General features: G+C 41.6%; 1 protein-coding gene across 9 annotated transcripts in view; it reads right to left on the reverse strand.

Annotated features, from left to right (window-relative positions):
- Window positions 1-21,668, reverse strand: part of LOC135210944 (zinc finger protein 2-like) — a 35,347-nt gene extending 13,679 nt beyond the window's left edge. For 2 of the 9 annotated variants that reach the window (XM_064243916.1, XM_064243917.1), the window contains exons 1-2: window positions 21,231-21,668; window positions 11,728-11,863 (exon numbers count right to left, since the gene is read on the reverse strand). The gene's annotated coding sequence lies outside the window, so the exon portion shown is untranslated. The other 7 variants (XM_064243919.1, XM_064243918.1, XM_064243921.1 and 4 more) reach the window with 6 other exon arrangements.
- Window positions 21,669-27,867: the final 6,199 nt, after the last annotated feature.

Below are 27,867 nucleotides of genomic sequence, written 5' to 3' on the forward strand. Positions count from 1 at the left end.
CCCTTGTACTGTTATTTCTTATGGGAAAAATATGTTTAAAAAACGCGTTTTTTAATTAATGAGTGCTCTCCAGGAACGTAACCCTCAATTGAGAGGCGACTGTACTAAATATCTCCAGACTTCCCAATAAACCAACAACCTTGATACCGGGCAAAAATTATAGAGTGACAGAAAACAGCTGTGTTGCTTCTCCTAATACCATGCTCTCCTATTTGAGTCCACCAGCCTTGAAAAGTCCTCCTCGGAGGTGGCAGATACAGTGGTTCTCCCCCCATATTCGCAATTCAAAACGGCTTATTTTGTTAGTTAAAACTCAAGAAAAACCCACTAAAAATTGTTATACCTGATTTTTAATAGTTTTACCGCAAAAAGTGCATTTTATGATGAAATTGAAAAAAAACCCCAAGAATTTGTGGATATTTCTTAAAGAAAAATACCATGACTAGGCGAATTTCCCACAAATAATGGTAATGTTTCTCTATGAGCAGCGAAGGAGGGAAGGCGAAAGATGCTTTGCCTTGTTCTCTCTTAACAGACAACTACTCATCTACAAAGCGAAGATCCTTCCTAGCTTCAGAGGAGATGACTAACTTAGGAAGGAGATCTTCTGGTTGTTTCTTTTTCTTCATAAGGAAGTTCAAAGGAGGCAAACTAGGAATGGCAGGAGAAAAGCAGTCCAGAAAATATTCCAAGAGAAACCTCATTAAAGAAGTGTATGCTGTTGGAGGTTGAGTCAAGTCCTACTCTAACTCTTGCTCTTGCTCTTCCTCCTCTGAAGACACAGGAGACAGGATCAGTTCTTCCTTCTTCAACGGTGGCACCTTACCCTTAAAGAAGGACAACAACTCTTTATAAGTGCTGTCGAAAAGGGGCCAAAGCAGGATCCTCCCAGTCCTGCTGGGATAGATCCGAGCAAACAGATGATGAAGACTTATGTCGTGTCGTAGAAGGAGGCTTCAGACTTGTAGTTGAAGTCTGTTGAGTCAACAGAGGGAACTGCTCATTTAGTCAGCACCAACACCTGTCGTTCCTCAGTAAAGTACACTGAGTTGCAAGTCGAAGCGCAACAGTCACGAGTCGAAACAGTACGACTACAAGATGGGTGGGGACTAGAAACTATATCCCTGGATCTCTTGACAGACAGGGATAGGGGACTCTTCAACTACTGCTGATGACCTCTTAAGAGGGAGAGAGGCCATGGAACTACGCCAGCGACACGAACCCAGAGGAGATGAACCACTGGAGTCCGACAATAACTGCGCACTAAAAGAGACGCCTTCCCAACGGCACTCAAGAAATGGAGGGAGCGAATGCCCATGGGCAAGCCCCGCCAGTCTCCCTTGGACCTCCGGTATGTCTTCTCCCCAAGGCGGGGGAGTGAACAGTGACCTTTGTCTGGGAGAACTGGAAGGACGGATCCACCCCCTCACATTGCACTGCTCTAGCACTAGCACTGGGCACTTTTACCTCACTTTTCTCCATGAACAATCTCATAGAGGCACCTAACTCCTTCATAGTATGTACTGGCCAAATACTCTCGAACCTTGATTCGAGGCTGGCAATGGTATCAGAAAATGCAACATGGGAAGCTGGCAAAGGAGTAGAAAGTGAAGGGGTCCGACGACTGAGAATGGGAGAGATTTCCAGGAATAGGATAAGAAGCAGGAGAAGATGTCTCTGCCAACACAGGGGAAGGTGAAGGCGCTACACTAGCCTTACTGTCAGCTCTAAGGGCTGCCTTTCTCTTCCTATCTTGCATCACTTTCTTATTATGTGAAATGCACAGTTTCCATTTCTCCTTGTCCCAATCCTGATACACAGAACATCTTAGTTGCCTCAAACACTCCTGACTCATACATTTAGTGCATCTAGAGTGAGGATTGTAGTATACTTCTTTAATGAACCTAGTTTTGTAGCCATCTGTGTAAAACCTAACTCCAGATGGGCTTGAATCCGACATATTCAAGCAAAAAAAGCCAGCAAATAGACAAAATAAGCTAAGCTAATTTTGAAAAAATCAATAACCATAACAAAATTGTACATCACCAATATCCAGGAAAGCCAAAATATCATCCAAATGATAATGAAGAAGGTCCACAGCACTCCTCACAAACAGAGATAGGGTTACACTCAAATCCCTGGCACTATATGCAGAGGAAATGAATATCTACATCTAATGATGAGTGATAATGGCTACAAGCCTTATCCGCAGTATACCAAGGCAATCCCGCTTAGGTACCAGCTTACTTTCAGTCGTCTCAAAGGACTCGTGGGTTTGTTGATCCATTTCACACAAACACATAAACTCTAAAAAACAAAATCAAAACAATCCCACAGGAAAGAAAGTGATGTTCCCGAGAAACACAGCATAAACAATGGCGATCAGGGCTGAGAGAAGGGTAGCACAACCTCTCACAAGTATGGCTGATAAAAAAAAAAAAAAAAAAAAAAAAAAAAAAAAAAAAAAAAAAAAAAAAAAAAAAAAAAAAAAAAAAAAAAAAAGGTGTTCTGCCTACCAGGTGGTAGGTGTTCTGCCTACCAGGTAGGCAGAAATCCCACCTGGTTATTCAGTGGTTAACTACTACACCACCTGGTTTAAAGTTTAATGGCCAGTTTCCAGCTACGTACATGGTAAATTCCCATAATAAAGACCATAATGTTTGTATATTGTATAGGAACAACTGACATTTCAAACTAATTCATCAACTTTATAATTATGTCCCTCCTCCCTGTTATTATTCTGAAGATGAAACCTATTCATATTGAATAAGCCCACAGGTGCCACTGACTTGAAATTGATACTTCCAAAGAATACGGTGTTCATTAGGAAGAAATATGATATTGTTATTTTACAATAAAGTTTTGTACATACTTACCTGGCAGATATATACTTAGCTTACGTCTCTGACGTCACGACAGAATTCAAAACTCGCGGCAAATGCGACAGGTAGGTCAGGTGATCTACCCCACCCGCCGCTGGGTGGCAGGTGTCTGAACCAATCCCCCTTTCCAGTCATAATTTTTCTTCCACCTGTCTCCTGAGGGGAGGCTGGGAGGGCCATCAATCGTATATATCTGCCAGGTAAGTATGTACAAAACTTTATTGTAAAATAACAATATCATTTTTGTACATGAACTTTCCTGCCAGATATATACTTAGCTGATTGACACCCTTGGTGGAGGGAAAAAGACAGAGGTAACAAGGAAAAAGGGGAAACAACATCTGTTGTAGGATACTAACAACCTTGGTTCTTACCTGATAAGGCTGAAGACTTCATAGTTACTGTCTATTAGTCTGCAAAGCCTGAAGAGCTACAGCGAGGGCGTGACCTACAGCTGAAAAGACTCTTTGGGTCTACCGAAGGGATTTGATATCCACTTACTCAGTAGAATCCAAGTCGGATCATGTCAATGGGGATTCGCCCTCTTAAATGACAGAGCCTGACCACTACCAATGCAGGGAGCTCTAGCACGAACAGATCACCTAACCATTCTAAATGTTAGCAATACGAATAGAAAGAGATGCCTACCCGCATCCTCTTTCAAACAACCATAAAAACACAACACAAACAATAGGGGAAAAAATTTACAAAGGATATGCTTCAGCTCCCTGCCCCAGCACCGAATCCGCCGATACATACGGGCCTAACGCGAAGCACTTCTCGTAAGTAATCTTGACGTCTCTAAGGTAGTGGTTCGTGAATACTGAATTGCATCTCCAGAATGTTGCTTTCATCAGATTCTGGAGTGACATTCTTGTTGAAAGCCAAGGACGTCGCAATGGCTCTTACCTCGTGAGCCTTGACTTTCAAAAGCTTGAAGTGATCCTCACCGCAAGCCAAATGTGCTTCCTTCACGAGGCTTCTAATAAAGAAGGACAAAGCATTTTTAGACAATGGTCTACTGGGATCCTTAAACAGAGCACCAAAGTCTGTCCTTAATGCCCTTAAGAGACTTCTTCCTCTGGAGGTAGTATCTTAAAGTCCTCACAGGGCAAAGAGTTCTTTCTGGCTCTTCCCCTACCAGGGGAGCTAAGCCTGGAACCCTCAAAACTCCTTGGCCAAGGATTTGAGGGGTTCTCGTTCTTAGCTGAGAAAAGAAGGAAGGAAGGAACAAATCACGGAATCTCCTTTGAAACCTACCCTTCCTTCTAGAGCATGAAGCTCACTAACTCTTTTGGCAGATGCTAAAGCCAAAAGAAACAGAGCCTTCTTCGTAAGATCCTTGAAAGAAGATGACTGGGGAGGTTCGAACTTCGAGGACCTCAGGAAACGAAGAACCACGTCCAGGTTCCAGCTCGGAATTTGAGACGAGGGTTTCTTGCAAGTTTCAAAAGATCTTAGCAGATCATGTAGATCTTTGTTGTTGGAGATATCTAAATTCCTGTGCCTAAACACAGCTGCTAACATGCTCCGATATCCTTTGATGGTCGAAACTGCAAGACCACATTTTTCCCTGAGAAAAACCAGGAAATCTGCGATTTGGGTCACAGAGGTACTGGAAGAGGAAAGCTTCTGGTTTCTGCACCAACGGCGAAAGACGTCCCACTTCGACTGGTAGACCCTAAGGGTAGAGGGCCTTCTAGCTGATGCGATAGCCTTCGCTGCCTTAGCTGAAAACCCCTTCGCTCTGACAAGACTTTTGACAGTCGAAAGCCAGTCAGATTGAGAGCGGGGAGGTTTCTGTGATACCTGTCGAAGTGGGGTTGTCTGAGCAGATATACTCTTTGTGGAAGAGCTCTTGGAAAGTCCACTAGCCATTCCAGTACCTCTGTGAACCAATCTTGGGCCGGCCAGAATGGAGCTGACCAGCGTCATCCTTGTCGCTTTCCGAGGCCGCAAACTTTCTGAGTGTTTGACTCAGAATCTTGAATGGAGGAAAAGCATAGACGTCCAGACCTCGCCAGTCTAGGAGGAAAGCATCGACTGACACTGCTCCTGGGTCCGAGATCGGGGAGCAGTAGAGGTCTATTCTCTTGTTCTTTTGCTGTCGCAAAAAAGGTCGATAAGAGGTCTGCCCCATAACCTCCACAGGTCCTGGCAAACTTCTGATGGCAGAGTCCACTCCGAGGGGAGCACTTGATTCCTCCTGCTCAGGAGATCGGCTCTGACATTCCTTTCTCCCTGTACGAACCTGGTGAGGAGAACAATCTTCCTTGCCTGAGACCACAACAGCAAGTCCTTCGCTGTTTCGTACAGGGAGAAAGAGTGTGTCCCCCCCTGCTTTCTTATGTAAGCCAAGGCGTGGTGTTGTCCGAGTTGACCTGAACTATAGCATTTCGGACGTGGGGCTCGAAGGCTTTTAACGCCAACCACACTGCCATCAACTCTTTGTTGTTGATGTGCCAGGACACCTGTTCCCCCTCCCAGGTGCCTGACATTTCTCTTGACCCTAGGGTCGCACCCCAACCCGTCTCCGACGCGTCGGGAAAACAATACTTGGTTCGGGTTTGGCATGTACAGAGACAGACCTTCTGCAAATCGGAGAGGATCTGTCCACCACAGAAGGTCCTTCTTGATTCCTTTTGATATCCTGAAGGAGAATTCCAGGTCTAGAGAGAGACACCTCCAGTTCCGGTAAAGGAAGAATTGGAGAGGTCTGAGATGCAACCTTCCTAGAGAAAACGAATTGCTCCAGCGAGGAAAGTGTCCCCAACAGACTCAATCCACTCCCTCGCTAGTTGCATGCATCTTTCTCTAGGAAGGTCGTTAGTTTCTCTTGGCAACGAGCAATCCTCTCTGGTGACGGATATGCCCGAAAATCCGGAGAAACCATCCGAATCCCCAGATATATCAGCTCTTGACTGGGGATTAATTGTGACTTCTGGAAGTTCACCAGAAGCCCCAACGAACTTGCTAAAGTCAGTGTCTTTTGTAGGTCCTCCAGACATCTTTCTTGTGAGCTTGCTCTGATCAGCCAATCGTCTAGATAGAGAGACAGCCTCACTCCCTCCAAATGTAGCCACTGCGCTACATTCTTCATTAAACCCGTGAAAACTTGAGGGGCTGTCGAAAGGCCGAAGCACAAGGCCCTGAATTGGAAGATCTTCCCTCCCATCATGAATCTTAGAAACTTCCGTGAAGAAGGATGGATAGGCACATGGAAGTAAGCGTCCTGAAGATCTAGGGACACCATCCAGTCCCCTGGACGAAGAGCCGCCAACACTGAAGAAGTTGTCTCCATGGCGAACTTCCTTTTTTCTACGAAGACATTCAGGGCGCTTACATCCAGAACCGGTCTCCATCCTCCTGAGCTCTTGGGAACTAGGAACAGTCTGTTGTAAAAACCCGCAGAATGAGGATCTTTCACTAGTTCTATCGCTTCCTTCTCCAGCATAAGATCTACTGCTAGAGAGAGGGCTTGATTCATGATGGGGTCCTTGTACTTGGCTACCAACTCCCTCGGAGTCGTCGTCAACGGAGGTCTTGATAAGAAGGGAATGAGGTAGCCTTTGCGGACAATCGAGAGTGACCAGTTGTCCGCCCCTTTCTGGGCCCAGACGTCGGCAAACTTCAGAAGTCTGGCACCCACTGATGTCTGGAGGACTTGAATCCTACTTCTTCCCTCTGATGGATCTAGAGAAGGTCTTCCCTCGTTTAGTGGGTCTAGACTCCTTTGACCTTTTATACTGCTATCCCCTCCTGAAATGAGCTACTTAGATGGAAGAAGCTCTGGCAGGAGGGACTCCTCGAAAGGGCTCCTGCCTAACTGGAGTCTCTCTCTTGGTTTTAGCTTGGAAAGAAGAGTGAGGCTTCCTGGTAGGACTGGGCTAGCATGTCCTGTGTAGCCTTAGCTGAAAGGGCACAAGAAACATCCTGAACGATCTTCTTAGGGAAGAGTTGAGGAGAGAGCTGAGAATACAGGAGAGAGGCTCTCTGCGCATGCGATACTGATTTCGTCAGGAACGAACAGTACACAGATCTCTTCTTGATCACTCCCGCTCCGAAAAGTGAAGCTATTTCACTCGATCCATCCCTCACTGCCTTGTCCATACACGTGAGAACACTGATAAGATCCTCAGGAGAAATGGAATCCGGGGTCTGCGTCTTCTTGGCCAAAACGCCCAAAGACCAGTCTAGGAAGTTAAACACCTCCAGGACTCGGAACATTCCCTTCAACAGGTGGTCAAGCTCATTCATCCCCCATGTCGTCTTAGCAGACATGAGGGCAGAGCGTCGAGAGGAATCCACCAGTGAAGAGAAGTCCGAGTCTGCCGAGGATGGAAGAACGAGGCCCAAGGGTTCTCCCGATTCATACCAGAATCCTAGTTTCCCAGTAAGCTTAGAAGGAGGGAAAGAGAACACCGTCTTCCCTTTCTCTTCCTTCGAAAGAAGCCACTCACCAAAACCTCTAAGCGCCTTCTTCATGGAGATTGCAGGCTTCATCCTGACACAGGATGAAACCTTCGAAGTTTTCGAAGTCGAAAATAACGAAAGAGGCGAGGGCGGGGCGACAGGAGAAAGGGCGTCTCCAAATTCCTGAAGCAACAGGTCCGTCAACCGCTTGTATGAAGAAACGGAGGAATCCTTAGGAATTTCTTCTTCCGAGGGATCCTGTTCTTCTTCCGCCGAAGATCCTTCACGATCCTTACGATGAAAGGCTGTCTTGTCCTCAGCCGAGAGTCCATCCTTGGAAGAATGTCTGGAAGAACTCTGACATCTAACCGGGGAAGTTATAACTTCCGTTGAGCTTCTGCCTGAAAACTCCTTCTTGTCAGGATGAGGGCGCATTCTAGGCTCTTGGCGCCTAACGAACGCAGGGCGAAAATCTGGCGAAGAGCGCCTATCAGGCGAAGAGCGCCTATTAGGCGAAGAGCGCCTATTAGGTGAAGAGCGCCTATTAGGCGAAAAGCGTCTATCAGGCTCCTGGCGCCTGTCTAAAGGAGAGCGGCTGCCTGGCGAAGAGCGCCTGTCCTGCTGGAAGCGATTATCAGGCTCTTGGCGCCTGCTGCGAGAGAGCGAATCTCTGGTGAACACAGAGCGCCTACCAGGCGAGAAGCGTCTGACAGATTCCCTGCGCCTAATCGAGGAGAGCGAAAATCGGGAGAAGAGCGCCTTGAAGGAGAAGAGCGCCTACCAGGCTCTTGGTGCCTGCTAAGCGAAGGGCGGCTGACAGGAGAAGAGCGCCTGTCTACCAAAGGGCGTCTGGTCACAGGAGAGCGAAAGCCTGAAGGAGAGCGGCTACCATGAGAAAAACGCCTACCAGGCTCCTGGCGTCTGCCAGCGGGAGAGATCCTGTCTCGAGACGAGCGCCTGTCAGGAGAGGCTCGTCTACGGGAAGCATGCCCCTTGTCCAGACGGAGAAACGATGTCCGCAGGAGAGCGCCTCGTACTACGATCCACTCCTGGAGAGAGGGCAGTACTGACGAATAGCGAAAGCCTGGAGAAGAGCGCCTGGACTTCTTTACCGGGAGCGAGACGTCCTTCCTACGACCAGCATTCACAATCAAGGAGTCAGCCAGAGCCGTAATCTGCGCCTGCAGACTAGCCAACACACGTGTAGGAGACTTAACAAAGTCCTTCACGGGAGACGCAGCTCGATCCTTACTAGGAGAGCGAAACTCCAAAGAAATCCTCGGTTTCTTGACATCCAATCCAGGATTTTCCGAAAAACTTCAGGGCTGGAGGGGAGCGCGGAAGAAGCCTGCCAGGCTCTCTTCGACGGCCGAGAAGCTTCCGAGGAGCTCCAACCACGTTTGGGCGAAGGAGAAGGCGAAGACGAGAAGCATTGCCGTAAGACTTCTCTCTTGGCGCGATCCAAGGTAGCCTGGGATCGAACATCAGGCGCTACCGAGGGGACGCCTGACCGGTGGGGGTTCTCCCTACCTTCCTGCGGCTTTCGACTTTCCTCTCCACTGGGTCTGGGAGTCTGGAAGAGGTCTAGGCCTAGAAGCATTAGGGAGCCGATCAGACGCACCCTCCACTGCACTGGGATCACTGCACAAATTGCTATCACTCTTACCTTCTAGCACTTTAATTTTCAGCTCCATGCTGCGAATAGTGGCTCTCATAGTGTCCACCTCCGAAGGCGCATCTTCGGTTCGGTGCAGGAAGCAGGGGCTGAAACTGGTAAAGGCGCTACGTCTACAACAGGGTTATCAACTTCAAACTCGCTAGCGCGAGACCTACTAGAACTCCTAGATGAAGCTTTCCTAACCTTGTCCTTCTCAAGCTTTCTTACATAAGAAGAAAGCGCCTTCCATTCTTCTTCATTCAAATTACCACATTCATTACAAGGGTTAATAAATGAGCAGTCATTCCCCCTACACCTCATGCATACTGTGTGAGGGTCTACCGCAGCTTTCGGTAGCCTCACCTTACAATCGGTAACAGAACAAACTCTGAACATAGTTGATTTCTTAATTTCCAAATCAGACATAATGAAATTCCAAGAATAATCAAAAGAATAATCCAAAAACGGTCCACAATCGCAAATGCCAAGCCAAGGAGCAGGTACTTCACCAAAAGTCCGTTGAAACAATCCAGGGCGAAAACGAGTAATAATTCAAAATCGAAAGGTATCGACAACAGATGTAGTCAACACCGGCGACAGAAAAATTATGACTGGAAAGGGGGATTGGTTCAGACACCTGCCACCCAGCGGCGGGTGGGGTAGATCACCTGACCTACCTGTCGCATTTGCCGCGAGTTTGAATTCTGTCGTGACGTCAGAGACGTAAGCTAAGTATATATCTGGCAGGAAAGTTCATGTACAAAAAAGAGGAAGTAAAGGTAAATGCAGAAGAAGAAATTCCTCTTGTAAAAAAAGTAAAAATAAATTATTAAGTGAATACATAAATAGATAAAAATGTATGAAAATACAAGGAGAATAGTATTAGGATAGTAATGTATTGTATCTTCAAAGAAAAATTATGGATCCAGATGGAACATGTGACAAAAATATCTTTCCTCTGTCTGAAAGATAAAGTCTAAAAAAAAACATGAAACCATGAATGTGACCTTGAAATGACTGATGGGTTTGTATGAAAAATCTAGTATTGTGCTATAAAAATTTAGCGGTGTACTGACAGGCTGGCAGAAAAAATAAAACTGGCTGTTATATGGGTTTCATATTAACCCCTTCAGCACTGGGACGTACACATGTACGTCTTTTACGGTACAGTAATAAAAGACCGGGACGTACGCGTGTACGTCTTTCATCCCTCCTCGAAAAGCAAAGCGTTTTCTTTAGCTTGGATGGTTTCCAGACACAGTATTGTGTACGAGAGAGGTGCTGAAGCTCCACCCACAATTCATTCTAACCAATGAGCGTCCGATGGACGTCGTGACGTCATTTTCATATGGATATTAGGAGGGGTACTGGCCCAACATATACCATGCGCCTCAGGCTATTATCTGAGAAGGATGAATACAATTTTGTCCGTAAACCATGTAGATTTGAATTCCAAATCTTTTTCCCCTTTTGATTGCAGTTATTTTATGTTTTTTTTTTTTTTTTTCAGTATCATGTCAGATGATAGTGTTTCAGAGTCAGGGTCTGAGTACCTGCCAAATCTATCAGATGATGATTATAGTGATAATTTTTTAGAGGTTGACAGTGACAACGAGTGTTTGGAAGACATTGAACCTCTTGTCGATGAAGGCTGGCAGTTCATAACTGATCCATCTTGTGACTTGCGCCCAGACCCACCCCCCCCTGATTCACGGAGGGTGGCAATGGGATTCCTGCTTTATACACCAGATTTCATCTGCTTACGTGATGCATTTTTTTCCTTTTTTTTTTTTGTGGTGATGTAATTGACAAATTGTGTGAATGGATGAATGCTCGGGCAGAGTAGTACTTTCATTCAAGAGGAAAGCGTAAAGGTGAAAGGATTCTATGGAGGCCTGTTACTTGTGATGAGATGTGTTTTTTATAGCTTGCAGATGATAATGGGGGTGAATAAACTGCCCCATATGTATATACGTATTGGTCACGAGATGCTGTTGCTTTTTTTTATCATTATTATTATTATTACTGTTTTATTATTATTATTATTATTACCAGCTGCCTAAACATTCATTGATGTATATGCTGTTTCTGTATGAAACCTAGGAATAACTGTTTCAGTAAGAAAACTAGTACTGCTATTACCACTACTACTATTTTACTACTACTTTACTACTTTTTCTGCTACTTTATTTCTATTACTTTACTGCTATTTCTACTACTTTATAACAGTTCCTACTTCTGCAATTACTTTTTCTACTAAATCCTATTTATTTTTTCCGATATTCTTACTATATTTTTGTAATTTTTTGACAATGGGGTAAAAAATATTCATTGATATCCATACACACAATGTTTTCACATAAGAATATGAAGGAAAAATATGAATAACATAAAATTTAGTGGGAGCAAGTAATGATTGATACTCGCGGTCGACAGGGGGTCTCATGCGGTATGCAAGCATTAGCAGCAATGTAGCAGGCCAGTGGCGAAGGGGTTAAGAGGTAGTATACATGATCCACAGGTAGCCAGCAGAAATATTTTCAAACCATTTTAGATTATCAAATCCTACCACTCGATAGTTTATGGACTAGCAAAGCAAACATATCCATGTACATATCAGTTTTATACCAAAATGCCAATTACTGCAGTACCATAAACTGCTACACATTCAGTATATGCTTGCAAAATATGGTACTCATCTGAAATTCAAAAGGTGATTCAAACTGGATTTTACCTCAAATAATATCCAAAGAAAAGTCGTACCAAGTGATGTACCTGAATAGTTCCCTCTGAAGTGAAGATGCTCTAAGGAAACAGCTCGTGACTACAAGCTACCTTTCATACTTTGCCATGCCCTCTGGACACCTCTAACCCTCTATTCACAGGTATGAACAATCCCGACCCACAAGACCTGAGGAAGAAAAAAAGTTTGTTAATACAGAAATGATAACTCAGAATAACTATTAAATTTGACTGTCAGTATCAAGTGAAAACAGTTGACCCCTGCCTATTCGTGGTTTTGGATTCACAGATTCACCTATTCGCAGATTTTTCTGTGGAAGAACGTATACGTATCCGCATTATTTGCAGGGAATTCTCTTACGTATTTGCAGAATTTTTCATAGAGAAATAAATATTCACTAATTACTGTATTTTTGTATTATTTTTCTGACTAAATAGTACATTTTTCATGATATTACAGTTTTTTAAAGTAAACTGTATTTTTGCTAACAACAGCGCTCCTCCATTTTTACACAGGAATAGGTCACAGAACCTGCCTCAGAAATGTAAAGAATGCAGAAAATGCAAAAATTCCCTCTAAAAATGGCTTATAACTACCAAATACCCAGTAATCCCTAAACTACAATGCTTATAACTATCGATTTTACCATTTCAGTGCTTAATTTGATAGTTAAAACAAAAATATACCTTAAATTATCATACTAAAACCATATAATATAATTTCAAATAAAAATACCACCCCAAACTATCAACCAAAAATACCCAAAGTAACCTTGCATTACAGTACTCTCCTACTACTATTACAAAGTAAGCTATCTACACCCGTAAAACAGCTAGAACTGCCTATTTTAACAGTTCATTGCCAAACTTGACAGTTCAAACAAAAATATACTTCGAAATATCATCCCAGAACACTAATATCATTTCAAAGTCATGTTGCAAAATTATGTACCAGCCGACAACTGTTATTCTTAAGTATGCCCTACCATTTACACATTTTCTCTGGCCTACGTAACTTTCCGCATTGTTCTGTGCCTACATTTTATGTATATTGATATTTTCTGGTGTAGTAAGATGATTTTGATAAGATATTTACTGTACAGGTACATATTTTAGGATTGTTACTACACCGTTTTGTTTAGAGTATATTTAAAATATGTACGTGGGTAGTTTAGAGCAACAGGACATGTGTGTACCTCCAAACAGAAAGCTAGGTTTGTTACGTCATGTAACAAACCTATACATATGTATATATGCATATATATGCAGAAGCTAGGTACTATGTCGTATCTCTAAGTAAATGGGGATACAATCCACAATGATGTAAAATCCTTCTGTAGTTTAAAAGTTCCTGTACAAGAAATATATATTTTCAACTTGAGAAGGATTTTACATCACTGTGGATTGTATCACACACACACACACACACACACACACACACACACACACATTATATATATATATAAATATATATATATATATATATATATATATATATATATATATATATATATATAGTATATATATATATATATATATATATATATATATATATATATATATATATATATATATATATATATATACACAGTGGAACCTTGACATAGGAAAGTCCCAACTTACGAAAAATTCAAGTTACGGAAGCAAATATGAAGATTTTTTGCCTCTGCATACAAAAAAATAATTCAGGTTACGAAAGGGTGTTACTGTAAAGTCCCGAGATTTGCCTGGACCACCGAGAACAATTCTAAAACTCATGCGCCGCCAACTGAGTAGACTCGCCACCATCCTCCCGCTCTCCCATTGGTTCCTGATGCTAGTCACTGCCATAAGATCCTGCTCTCCTATTGGTCAGCATCATGCCTCTATGTAAAGGCATTCCTTGACCATTTTTTGTAGCAGCGTTATTGTAAACACTGGAATTCGTTCGTTTACTTATACATATTTCGTTTGTTAACGTAAATTCATGTTAGTGATTTCACTTTCGTTTTACTGTAAATTACTTTATTGTGTTGTGTGTGAACTTAATTATTTACGTTATTAGCCATGGGTCCCAAGAATGTTGCTGAAGTTCACGGAAAGAAGAGGATGCTTTCTATGGAGAACGAAGATGGAGATACTAATCAAGAAGTGTTAATGTTTTCTGCCATTTGTTAATGTGTTTCGTAAAGTTTAGTGTTAATGTTTTCTGCCATTTTTTTTAATGTTTCGTAAAGTTAAGTGTTCATGTATTCTGCCATTTGTCCTCCTCCTCTGTCGCCACTTTCTGAGATCACCTCACTCGAAAAGTAAGGTTCCACATTTTACTACATACGTATGTACGTACAGTATTTCTTGTACCATGTACACTAATACACTTTATTTACAGGTATGTAGTACATATTAGTAGTATATATGTAGTTTAAGTTAGGTATTGAATGGTCCAAATTGTTGTATTTCATTGTTTATTGGTCAATTTAGCTTTATTAAGGGATTTTGACAAAGTAAAAATCTATTTCTGGGGGAAGACCTGTGTTGCCCGGTGAAAAGTTCCTGTAGCTCACTTTTCTAAGTATAAATAGATCCTAAATATACCAGAGAAAAAGCTAGCATGGTATGTTGAAGTTACTACCCTCAGCTTGAACACCCCATGGGCGTCGGTATAAGCACTAGGGCGAGTGGAAGCCACTACCCACAGGTCTTCTGCCAATTAGAGGATTCCTCTTCTAAGTTCCTCCTACGGCAAGAGCCGTTACAAAGGCTACTCCCCTTACCTTCCGCTCGCTTTTGCTACTACTACTACTACTCGCCCGCCATCTTCATTCCTGTAATTAGCCTTTGTGTGTGCATACGCGTCTCAGCACCTCCCTTAGTGCCTTATTTAGAACCAGTGATGTCTTCTGTGGAACTTCCTCCTTCATCTAAGTTGAGTATTCCAATTGGTGTTTTCGTAATTTGTATCGTTATGATGCATTCCATTTGTTGCCTTCGGCCCCTTAGAAAAACATTTTGGGGCACCGCTAGTTCATCCGCCATTTTGGGTGCATCATCAGACACGTGTGTTGTTATTACTGGTTATTTCCTTTTATTTTTAATTCTATGTTAATTTTATATTTCACTACCATTATCAGTGACCAAATTCCAGTGGCGGACCTTATAGACTATACCAAAGATCTCCTGCAGAAGAAGGCTATAAAGAAAGTAAAACGCCTAAAGTTTCAAGGACGTCTGTTCAGTGTCCCAAAGAAGGACTCGGACAAAAGGACTCCCGTTATCTTGATTCGTTTACAATTCCAGTCCTCTACGTTTAAATACTGCACTTAAACATAGCTATGTACCCTTTTATACAGTAGATGTAGTCAGTCCTTTGGTCGATCTGAGAAATAGTAAAAAATCTGCTATTTGTGTGACAGTGGTTTTAGAAGATCTGAAGATGAGATGTTATTATCTTGGCACCATCCTCTAAATACTGACCACTCTGCTCGGTAGACTGCAGCAGAAGATCGTCTCCTGCAATCTGCAATTTCCCCTGCAGCTTTCTCGAAAACTCCTTTGGTTGACATGCGCCCTGACAGTCTGAAGCCTGTTAGAGCGAGAGTGGTCAAGACTTTTGGTAAAACCTGTAAAAATGGGGTTGTTTGAGAAGAGTTTTCTTCTCAGGCAGAAGTCTTGGAAAGTCATCCAAAAGGCCAAGAAGATTGGGGAACCACTCCTTCTGTGGCCAAAAGGGTTATTGTCGTATTGCTGTGGTATGTGAATTTCTTTAATACCTCCCTCATCATGGTGAATGGAGGAAATGCGTAAACATCTAGACCGGACCAATCTTGTAGCACTGCATCCCTCACCCAAGCTTGCGGATCAGGGACTGGTGTGCAAAATAAGAGGAAGACGATGATTCCTAAATGTTGCAAACAGGTCTATCGATGGCTTCCCCCACCGTTTCCATAAGTTGGTGCACACCTGTGATTTCAGTATCCACTCCGTTGGCAGGACCTGTTTGCCACAACTTGATCCATCCGCCAGAACGTTCATCTTGCCTTGGATGAACCCTATAACAATGTTGGTTCAGTTGTCTTGTGCCCACAACAGGAGACCCTCGGCTATTTTGAACAGTGAGAAAGAATAGGTGACCCCTTGATTCTTGATGTAGGCTAGTGTGGTCATGCGGTCTGAATGGACCGCTGTTTTGTTGTTTGTTTCTGATTTTAAAGTTTCGAAGAGCCAAATGAATTGCCTTCAGTTCTTTGAGATTTATGTGCAATTTCCTCCCCGCGAGAGATCACTTCCTTCACACCTCAGAGTCGTTGAAGAGAGCTCCTCAACCCAAATCTGATGCGTCTCAATACAACTTTAGGTTAGGGTTCAGAAGGTGTAGCAGTCTTCCTACTGACAGTCTTTCTTCTATCAACCACCAACAAAGGTCCTATTTTATTTTGGGAGTGATGGGAAAGACAAAGAGTCCAGGAGATTCTTCCTGCGTCAGTTGGCCCTCAGGAAGAATTGCAGTACTCTGGTATGTAACTTCCCAGTGGTACAAATTTCTCCATTGATGACAGTGTTTCCAGTAAGCTCATCTATTCCTTGGCTGAGCAAGATGGGAGAGACATGAATTTTTGGATTTTCTGAAGGTATTTCTGAATTCTTTGACTTGATGGAAAACCCCAAAAATTCAGGGAATCGATCCTCACCCCACAATTAATAATCAATTGAGAGGGAACTAGTTGAGACTTCTCTATGTTGATGAGAAGTCCTAACTTCTGGGAAAGATGAATCATCTAGCGAAGGTCCTCCTCACATTGTAAGCTCAATGGGGAGCATAAGAGCCAGTCGTCTACGTAAAAGCTTATAATGATTCCCATCAGGTGAAGCCATTTCACCAATAGTGCGAGAACTCTGGTAAATACTTGAGGGGCTGTGGAGAGGCTGAAGCAAAGCACCAGATACACTGGAAAATGAACCTCAGATACTTTCTTGACTCAGGGGTACTGGAACATGGAAATACATGTCCCACAAGTCAATCATTACCATCCAGCCCACTTTGGATGGATGACAGGACAGGACTAACCAGTTTGTTTCCATCCCGAACTTTGTTGTTTGGACGAAGAACTTCAGAGCACTGATGGATCTCCATCCCCCTGATGATTTGGGTACAATGAAAAGGTGGTTGTAAAATCCCCCAGTGTTGGGATCTTCAACCACTTCCACAGCTTGTTTCTTGATTAAGGCTGACACTACTTGAGACAGGGCAAAAAACCTTTCTGAGCCTACCAAGTAGGCTTTTAAGTTGATGGGAGACATTGTTAATGGGGGTTTCTCCATGAAAGGAATCACAGCCTTCCTTTAATACCTTCAGAACCAAAAGTTCTGCATTTCTTACTTTCCACTGCTTCCAAAATTGAGAGTCTTGCTCCTACCAGGGCACAGAGGACAGGATCCTCATTTATGAGTGGCTGGTTCGTGTTTGACTTTTTACTGGGCTGTGTTGGTCTGAGGTCACATCATGGTCTGGGTTGAAAATGGCCTCCTCCTCCTCAAAAGAGGTGTTGGAACAAAGGTGATCATGTCCTAACAGACGTTGAAGCTAAAGCTGGAGCAGTCCTTGCTGGTATTCTAGTCCTATTAGCCGACTGGGACAGTAAATTTTGGGTTGACTTCTGCTGAAGTTCCTCAGTTACTTCTTCCAAAACAGCAGAAGGAAAAAGACTAGTCCCATCTAAAGGAGCAAATAAAAGTGATGACCTCTGTGCGGGAGTTACTTCTTCAGAGGTGAATGAGCACCATAACTCCCTTTTCTTAAGGATGTCCGTTGTGAAAATCGTCGCAAGTTCCTGTGCACCATCCTGAATAACACTCTCAGCCAGTCCAATGCAAAGTTCTGTTGCAAAGAAGTACAGTCTTCTATATTTTTTGCTAATCCTCCTACAGCCTAATCGAGGAAACTCATAACCTTGAACACTTTAAACACATCCTAAACTAGATGGTCCAACTGAAGCTGTAAATAAAATCCTACCTAAGGAAAAGGCTGACCAACCTTTTCCTTAGCTAGGATTTTATTTACAACTTTGGAATTGGACCATCTAGTGTTGCCTCAATCAGACTGGAGAAGTCCCCTTGGGAAGAGGCAGAAATTCCCAAGGAAGGAATTTCTCTAGTGACATAAGACAGGTAAATTTGACATATCAAATGAGAGGGAGGCGTACAGAACACAGCCTTGCCTACACTTCTCTTCTCTGCCATCCACATACTTATGCAATTCAATGTTTTCCTAGATGGGGAGGAAAGCACCATCCAAGGGAGTTTGGCCACTCCTGCAGGTTGGCACACCAAAAAAGATGAGACGAAGTTGCTGCAGAGAAGGAATCCAGGAAACAGAACAAAAAGTACTACAAAAGCACTGAGAAAATCATGGTCAGCTGTTCCTCATCCTCAGGATTTCCTCTGAAGGAACTGGTGACTCCTGAAGGTATATATGATCCTGTGAAGTTGCAGAAGGTTTCTGTAGAAGTTTAAGGATATCATCCAAATGTTGCTTGATCGGGTCCACAGATGGATCATGTGCGATGGGAGCAACACCTGTTATGGCATATACCTGTGGTGCCAATCTCTTGATGGATGGTGGGAGAGCCTTCATAGATGAAACTCCTGAACTGCTGCATTCGAGCATTGAGCCCTGCTTCTCAGGCGTGACTCACTTTATAGATACTGTATCATACCTTGGGCATTCGACACTGGGTGTTCATACAATGCACCTTCATACTCTTATTGCCTTTCACACTTAAAGTGCTCGGACACTTCACAAAATGAACATTCAAACTCCGAAATTTCATACAGTGGGCACTCATAAGCCGAGTATTCGATCTCTGGGCATTCGGACATCAAACATTTATGCGATGAATGATTGTGCACTGACTGCTCCTGTTCTGGGAGCTCAGACACTGAGAACCCATACATTCGCTCACTGTTGTATTGTCACTGGGCTCTTGGGATCCTCCCAAAAACTACAGAAAGGGAACGGAATATGATATGGTTCCATCGCTTGCTGGAGGCGAACCTTCTTCCACACTAGAACTATGCCTTTTCAATGGCCTTGACACGTTCGAAAAGCGGCCACTACACTTCTTAGATTTGTGTGAATCTGAATCAATAGATGACAAATTATGTACATCTAACTGTTTGCCTTTCCATTGGCACTCAACCGAGTCCTGGGGTCTATGGACAGCAGGATTGGATGAGGGAGCAACCACTCATGGGCAAACCCCACCAACCTACCTTGACTGCCAGTTTGTTTCCTCCCAGTAAGCAATGGGAGTTTAGCAGGGATCTTGGTCTAGGAGCCATCGGTGGGATGAGTAGCCACCCCATTTAAATGCACTGCACTCGACACTACGCTTGCACTAACACTTTCAAATTTGTCCATAAGAATTTTCATTGAATCACCAATCTGTGAAATGGTATTAACCAAAACATTAAATTTACAATCTACATTTTCTTCGAAGCTGGCAATGGCATTAGGCTCAGAAGAGAGGGAGCCAGGAATCAGAGTAACTGGAATAGTAGGAGGACTAGAGGTAAGAGAAAGCAATCACAGACACTGAAGGAATAGGTACATCAACGGTTACTTCAGGGGCTCAAAGAGAGGGAGCCTGGGATCAGAGTAACTGGAAAAGTAGGACTGGAGATAAGAGAAAGCAATCACAGATGTTGAAGGAATAGGTGAATCAACTGCGATTTCAGGAGATTCACCCTGACAAATTGGAGCTTTAGCTTCAGCCCTTACTGCTGCCTTTCTCAATTTGTTTCTATGAAGCTTTTCCAAATGATTATTTAGTCTTCCAAGTTCCCTTCACAATTAACTTTCTCTGAACAAATTTGTCCTCTAAACGAAGAGCAAATAGAATGTCTGTCGTACTTCGCTGATGTAAGTCTCGTCTTGCAGCCCTTCCTGCAATACCTAATGGTAGACATATTAGTGTTTGACATAATGAAGTAAATCACAATCCAAAATATACAGAATATTAGCTAAGCCAACTATTGTTATTAGCGTGCTACCATAAAACAAAGAGAGTACATCACCGAATGTAGAGCAAACCAAAAACATTCAGTGACAATAAAGAATCCAATGAGAGCTGCTCAGTGACTTGTTAAGTCACTGACCGGCAGAACTGAATAGTTGGTTCTAAATGTGTTATACCTATTCTTCCCCGGTAGTGGGCAGGGCAAACTGTCTACACCTAAAACAAAAGAGGGTTATTGTGTTTTTCGAATTTTGAGCGGCCGCATAAAGTAGAAACTATAGCTATGTAGAGTAATTATTTGGTAAGTCACTTGTATAAAAAAACCAATCACTCGAGTGAAAAACACAGGATTTTACAGTTAAAAGGAAAAATATACCAGAGTTAAAAAGAAATGCTTGAACCTAAAATTTCTTTTGCTATTGGGCAGTACCCCAGGGAATATTAATGGGATATTGAGCACCTCACATGTTAGTTTACTTCTATCTCAACAAATCCTATGCTGCCCTTAACCAGGGTGCATTGTGCCTTTGAGATCTAATCACAAAAGTAACTCATCCTATGTCCTTCATTACAGATATTAACAGTCACAGCAGAACTGGGGGTATAAAGTCTTTTGTTATAAGCCAATAAAAAAACATCCTAACTTAACCTACTGCACTGGGCCTGGGCCAATCCAAGTGGTCATGTCTATTGTTACTTAGGGAAGGGGCAACTTGGGGGGGAGAGCTCATTGGTTTGGTTAAGGTTGTTTTAGTTAGGGCGCAGTACCCAGTGCCACACCAGCATACGTCATCAGAAATTTAGTCCCAATGATGTTTCCAATAGTCAGTTTAACTTACCTAGGGGGTCCAGGGGGGCAGGTCAGAACATAGTACCATTGCCTACTACTAGGTAAGTCAGGTAAGGTCTGGTTGGGTCAGGACACGGTGTTCTAGGAAAGGTTAGGTTTCTCCCGATTTCACGGTCAGAATTCTTGTGCCTACCTATCTGTCTCCTTACTTTGCGTCTGCCCCTATTTTGACATTTTTGGCAATTTCTGATAGGTACCCTAGTTTAGCAGGTAGGTATTGCTCCTAACTCCTGGTCTACAGTCAATTTAAAAAAGCTGTTCAAGGCAAAAAGATTAGCTACCAATGTCTAGGTAAAATGGCAATTCCGTTTAGCCATTAAGGAAATTATTAGTGTTCCTATTATGATATACTACTAGCTGATACCAGCAGAGTAACCTAAGTAGGGCATTCTACTAGACACACTACCAGGTAGGTACTACTAGCTAGTAGGTATAGGCTAGGTAGTTAACAGAAATAATTGGGCTACCTACAAACTACTACCTACTAGGTAGCTACCTACCTACTACTAGGTAGTATATACCTACCTACCTACCTAGCTATAGTACTAGTATAGCTAGCCTTTAGTACCTAGTTTTGTTGTTAATTAAAGTAAGACAAGTCAGCTGCCAACACAAACATTAACTGTTGAAATATTGTCAAAAGGCCTGTTGAATATACTCTTCTTTATGGTTTCAGTCAGGAAATGGCATACCTATTCTTTGTTGCAGACTATGATTCTGTTAACTGACGTTAGGCTTAGGTAGGTAATTACCCTGCAGGGCCGGGGTGAGCCTTCGTTTTGAGAGCTTTTGTGCACAGTAACTATGCTCAAACGACAGTAGAACCCACTTTAACTCTAAACGTTTAATAATTTCTTTCCAGGGGCCTTCAATTTAACAACGAAACAGACTTTTGAGGTCACCGAGATTGTGTCTTCTACTGTATTGTTTACTTTTACCAACTTCTTCCAGTTTCGCGTAGGACATGAATCCAATCGGTCTCCATTACGAACTTTTTCTCTTGTTACATTTTTAAAAATGTAATGCTATATTAGGCCAAAGGTCTGCCGATTTTTTTAGTGAGTAGTTTTAGTGCATTACAGATACATCTTATATTTATTGATTGTGGGTGTTGGTCCCTGGTCGGTCACTCCACAAAGACGATTGCGATCTCGCTGTCACTTGGAACTCACTATATAATCACTATAAAATGTCAATAACCATCACATCTTTTCCTTTCACTGCTGCTTCATCCTTGTCATTTGTTAAAGATTACTTTCATTTAGAAATCCCAGAAGGCAATGCTTTTCATACATCCACATATTTTATTTCTTAAACCTTCTGTATATAGATTTTCTCCTGCCTCCTTTCCCACTCTAATTTGCTCAGTGATAAGGACTTTTTGTGACTCAATCAGCAAACTTTTCTCAATTTTACCACCATAATATTTTTACATTCTATTCTAAGAAGTCTTTTGATTGACATTAACACCATAAAAATTGTAGTTTTTTCTTTTCTTTTCAAAATTTTATTTACATAGGCAGGTTTATTTTTCTGGCGTGTTGCTCCTATTTGGTATAATTTTTCGTTCACATATAAATATCATACATTGAGATGGGTCTTTATTCACAAAAGCACTTAGAAGATTCTTGGAAAGGTTGCAGTGGCGACCATTTAGAATGCTCTGCTTAGAAACCACGCTACAGATGCTACAGCAAGTGCTAGAAATTTAGAAGAATGTCATATTTGCATTTTTAGCATTTATATAAATAAATCTGAACATGCATCATGTGCCATCTTGTATTTCTGGCTCCTACGGATAATGCACAAAGACTCATTCTTGGGGTCTTTTTTGTTTTGATTTGATTTGATTTATAAAGATTTTTGGCATCATGCCAAGCACTGGGGCAACTAAGGCCATTCAGCGCTGAAATGGATATTGACAGTATAAGGTTTGAAAAGTGTTACAGGAGGAAAAACTCGCAGTTGCACTGTGAAACAATTGTTAGAAGAGGGTGGAGAGTAAGATGGAAGAAAGCGAACATGAACGGAGGTACATTGAAAGGAATGAAAGTAGTTGCAGCTGGGGGCCGAAGGGATGCTGCAAAGAACCTTAAGTAATGCTTACAGTGCACCGAATGAGGTGCACTGATGGCATAATTACCCTACGGATGCTTTCGTGGTTTCAGTCTCTGCAAATGGATGTCATTAGGTATGCCGTGTCCTTCGGCCGAGTGCAAAAGTTTTAACTTCTGCTCTTACATTATACACCCTTCCCTATTTAACGAGAATAATCTTATAATTTATTATACATTTGCAAACTGGGTGTTCTTAAGGCTTGGTATTTGGGCCTCTACTTGGAACTTATGGAACATATTCAGATACTAATTTTTCAAACTCATCTGACAAATATTCATAATCATTATTTTTTGCAGTTATATGTATGTTGTAGTATATATATATATATATAGATATATATATTATATATATATATATATGTGTGTGTGTGTGTGTGTGTGTGTGTGTATGTATGTATGTATAAACATTAACAAGGAAGTGTCCTCACTGTATATTTCTTTATTTTATTATTCCATCTTTTCCTTCCTTTTTTTTTTTTTTTTTTTTGGCTGGGAAGGTCTGGTGACATGGCATTCAAGTTGAATAGAATTGAATATAAAATTTAGGCCAAAGGCCAAGCACTGGACCTATGAGTTAATTCAGTGCTGAAACGGCTATAGAGAGCAAAACCTCGCAGTTGCACTATGAATCAATTGTTAGTTGAGGGTGGAAAGTAAGATGGAAGAAAATATTAAAAGAGGTACGGCCAGAGGAACGAAAGTGGTCGCAGGTAGAAGCTGAAGGCACGCTGCAAAAAAACTTAAGTATTGCTTACAGTGCACCGCACGAGGTGCACTGACGGCACTAACCCACTACGGGATTTATATCTCTTGAAAGTCTGCACATATCTCTATGCTTTTCTATTTGCAAGGGGGTGATTATGTGCAGGAAATGCATAGCTTATGCAATTTTTATTCAAGATATCTTTAATCTTCTTGTGAGCAGAACTAAATTCAATTTTTGTCATAAGATCTGTTCAGAAATGCTACATAGTTATAGCCGATGTGATTTTTGACTGTCTACAAATTACTTACAACACTTGTCAACGAATAACGAAACGAGAATAATCTAAAACTGAACCTGCATAATCAACATTTGAAAATAAAATCTTGGACATTATCATGGATACACTTGCACTGGCTAGGCCTACTCAGTTGCTGTACTTGCTTCACGCTCCTGAACAGATGATTCATTAGTACTGACTATGCCTTGATGGCTAGAATGTACTTAAAGAACTCTCACCCAAACTATTGTTGGAGTACTAGCTCTATAGATCTACTCTAAAACAATCTTGATCTATACGGAGTTGTTTGTATGGTGTTTTTACGTTGCATGGAACCAGTATGGTTATTCAGCAACGGGACCACCGGCTTTACGTGACTTCCGAACCATGTCGAGAGTGAACTTCTATCACCAGAAATACACTTCTCTAACACCTCAATGGAATGCTCAAGAATCGAACACGCGGCAACCGAGGTGGCAGGTCAAGACCATACCGATCACGCCACTGAGGCGCTTATATATGGAGTTGTTAGTCTCATGTTTATCAGTGGGCTAATATTAGTAAGCTAAATTATATCTGCGGCTGCTATTGGTGTCTGTATTCTCAGTAAAAAGAATGCCATTGTCTTTCTCCAGTCACTGAGTCAACAGGCAAGCAAAATAATGCCTCCATATTACCTAACTGGCTGTGCCCTTTTGCTCAATTGGATAACTGATAGGCTGCTAAGAAAGTGTCTCTTTGAAGTCTTGCTTTGGTTAATGTGGAATATAGAGTTTAGGCCAAAGGCCAAGCGCTGAGACTTATGAGGTCATTTGGCACTGGAAGGGAATTTGAGTAAGTAGGTCTGAAAGGTGTTACAGGAGGAAAATCTCACAGTTGAACTGTTAGGAGAGGTTGGATAGCAAGACGGAAACAAAGATAACTTGAATATAGGTATGTACAGTAAATGGAACAATAGGGGTGGCAGCTGGCAGCTGAAGGTACACTGCAAAGAACCTTTAGTAATGCCTACAGTGCAACATGTGAGGTGCACTGACGGACTAACCCCATACGGGAATTGGCTAATGTGGGTAAACCATTTAGACCAAGTACATACTGCAAGAGGTTTGTGATCTGTAACTAAAGTAACATCGTTTTTGCAATAGAGTAAATAACTTTACTCATGCATGAGGACTTATACCTTCTACTGTATTGAGCTAATACATACTACTCAAATATCTACCTATGATGCATCACACTAATGTAACTGTGAAATCTGCCTCAAAATATACTAAGAAATTCTACTGAGATGTCATTATGATTAATGGACAGAAGAATTTTGGTAGAAAGGAGTGTGCACCAGGTTCTCTTGAAAAACAAAACCTGTGTAAGCTACTTCACATTAGTTTGCGTTTGTTATACACAAATAAATTCTTAACAGTGACTGTATCTAAAGAAAAGGGGTTGAATATGGGAAAAGAGTGAGATGTGCCAAAACCTCTATGGTATCTTTGTTAGGATTCCTGATCCTCCTACACTGTCAATGTTAAACCCACAGTCTCCTACAAATCTCTGCTCAAGAAGTTTATCTGGCATCCTGGAAGATGAGTTTTTAAAATGAACCAAACAGATTTGAAGACTACTTAAGTTACAGAAGAGCAAGATTCTATGTAAGCTTGGTACACAATCTCTGCCCTTGATCAAAGAGAATAAGCAGAGATGAATTTAGGATTGGATTGAGAGTAGGCTGATTTTTAAAAGGGATACTTACTTCTATAGCACTCTAAACCAAAATCTTAGTGATATTTGTAATCGCAAACAAAATATCAATAAACTATTCAAATTATCATGTCCAACTGTTACATTACCACAGATTGTGGGATTCTGAGAAGATACAAAACTAGAGGACACTGCAGCAAGGCTGCAAGATAAGGAGACTAAAAGTAATATACAGTAGTACTTTTCAGGATCATTACATATCTCTGCCTGGAATTATTATTATTATTAATAGGGGTTAGTTTTTCCAGACCTCTGAGTCTCAAGTTGACTCTTCTCGGGCTGGTTCTCAGGGATCAATCCTGAGAAAAAAAATTAGACTTTATTTGAGAAACCTGTCTTATTTTAAAAAAATTATGATGTTATTAATTGAAAAATCTTTGCTTTCAGCAAGAATACTTTTCATTTTTGAATTCCATAGATAAATAGATCTTTGCTGGGTCCAGTTTGGGCACTCAACAAGTAAATGCTGTACTGTCATGGGTGTTTGACATCTGTTACACTTCGTTGGGTCAGCATGTGGTATTGACATCAGGTGACCATGCGAGAATCTTGTGTCCTATATGGAGCCTTGCTAGGATCACCTCTTTTGATCTTTCCTCCTTTGAGGATGTCCTCCATGCATATACTTCAGTTTTTATGTTTTTAAGTTTATTTGTTGTTGGCATCGAGGCCCATTCTCCTTTCCAATCCTGGTAAATAATGGTTTAACAGATTTTACCCAGTCTGACACTGGGGCATGTGTAATTGTTGGAGGGATAGTGCAGGCTAATTTGGCAGCCGAGTCTGCATATTCACTTCCTTTTATTCCCACGTGTGCTGGGATCGCTGGGATCCAACATATTTCCATTGATATTCCTGATTGGAGGAGTTGATGAATTTTTATTTGAATTTCCTGCACTATTTGGTTTCCTGATTTATACTGTCTTATTGCATCTATAGCGCTACGTGAGTCACTGAAAATAACAGAGACACTTGCTTTTGCCTCAGATATCATATCTAGAGCCATCTGTATGGCTGTGACTTCAGCAGTAAATACTGATGATATTAAAGGTAGGCTTTTTTTATTAACATATTTTTCGAATATGCAGATGCTCCTACTCCAACATTATTTTTGGAGCCGTCTGTATCTACCATAAATTTGTCGCCTTTTCTTCTGATGTGCTCCAGAGCATGTCGGCGGTTCATTTCTGTACTTGTCATTTGCTTTTTGAGTAGGTAAGACAGGGAGGTACATATCTTTATTCGATTTAAAATCCACGGTGGTGGCAATTCCATTGGTGGGTGAAAAATTGGATCCATGTTAAGCAAGTTCATTATGTATCTAGCCCTTTTTGGGAAAGAGCTAGTACCTACTATTAACTGCTGTTACTGGATTACAGTTTTGGAAGCAGTCAGCTGCAGGAGACGATCCCGCTTGCATTGAAAGACCTCTTCGTATTGTTATCAAATTACGGTGATGTTTTAAGGGCAAAACACCTGCCTCTACCAAAAGTGAGTTTGTTGGGGACGATCGGTATGCTCCTGTGCACAATCGCACGCCTTCATGGTGCACTGCATCGAGAGATTTTAATGCAGATTCTGAGGCGGATGAATATATTGGACAGCAGTAATCTATTATGGATAAGACTGTTGCCTTATATATCATTAATAAAATGTCTCGCTTTGCTCCCCAATTAGTGTGTGATAACTTTTTAATATGGCAAGGGCTTTGATGCCCTTGGCTTTAATATATTTGATGTGGTCTTTCCAATTTAAATGTTGATCAAATATCACTCTAGATACTTGATTTTTGTACAAAATTGTATTTCAGTGCTATAAAGGTGAAGTTTGATTGTTTGGTTCTTCATCCATCTTTTGTCTTTGTAGAAGACGATTGCTTTTGTTTTATCAGTTGAAAATTTAAATCCAACTGAATTTGTCCAACTACATGTATTTGAAATGGCAGTATTGAGAACTCTCTGAGCATGTCTCAAATTACTACTCGTATAGTAAATGACAAAGTCATCAACATATAAACTGTTTTTTACACCACTTGGTAAACCTATAATAATGTCATTGATTGCTAAAGCAAACAATGTACAGCTCAAGACACTCCCTTGAGGGATTCCTTCTTCCAGTTTATAGGTTACTGAATAGGAATTTCCTACTCTTACTTGAAAAGTTCTGTTTGTTAAAAAGTTCTTAATAAATATTGGTAAGTGGCCTCTTAGTCCCTTGGAGTGGAGTTTTTGCATGATGTTATGTTTCCATGTTGTATCGTATGCTTTTTCTATATAAAAAAATATAGCTACTGTTAATTTCTTTTGTTCAAAGCCTTTTTTGATATGATCTTCTAAATGTGTTAAGGGATTTAGGGTTGATCTGCCAGCTATTGAACCAGATTGAGTTGGTGTTAAAATGGATTCTTTGGTTATTACATACGTTAATCGTGCATTAACCATTTTTTCTAAGATTTTGCATAGGCAACTTGT

Source organism: Macrobrachium nipponense, chromosome 4, assembly GCF_015104395.2.
Source record: "Macrobrachium nipponense isolate FS-2020 chromosome 4, ASM1510439v2, whole genome shotgun sequence".
In the NCBI taxonomy this organism is placed as follows: Eukaryota; Metazoa; Arthropoda; class Malacostraca; order Decapoda; family Palaemonidae; genus Macrobrachium; species Macrobrachium nipponense.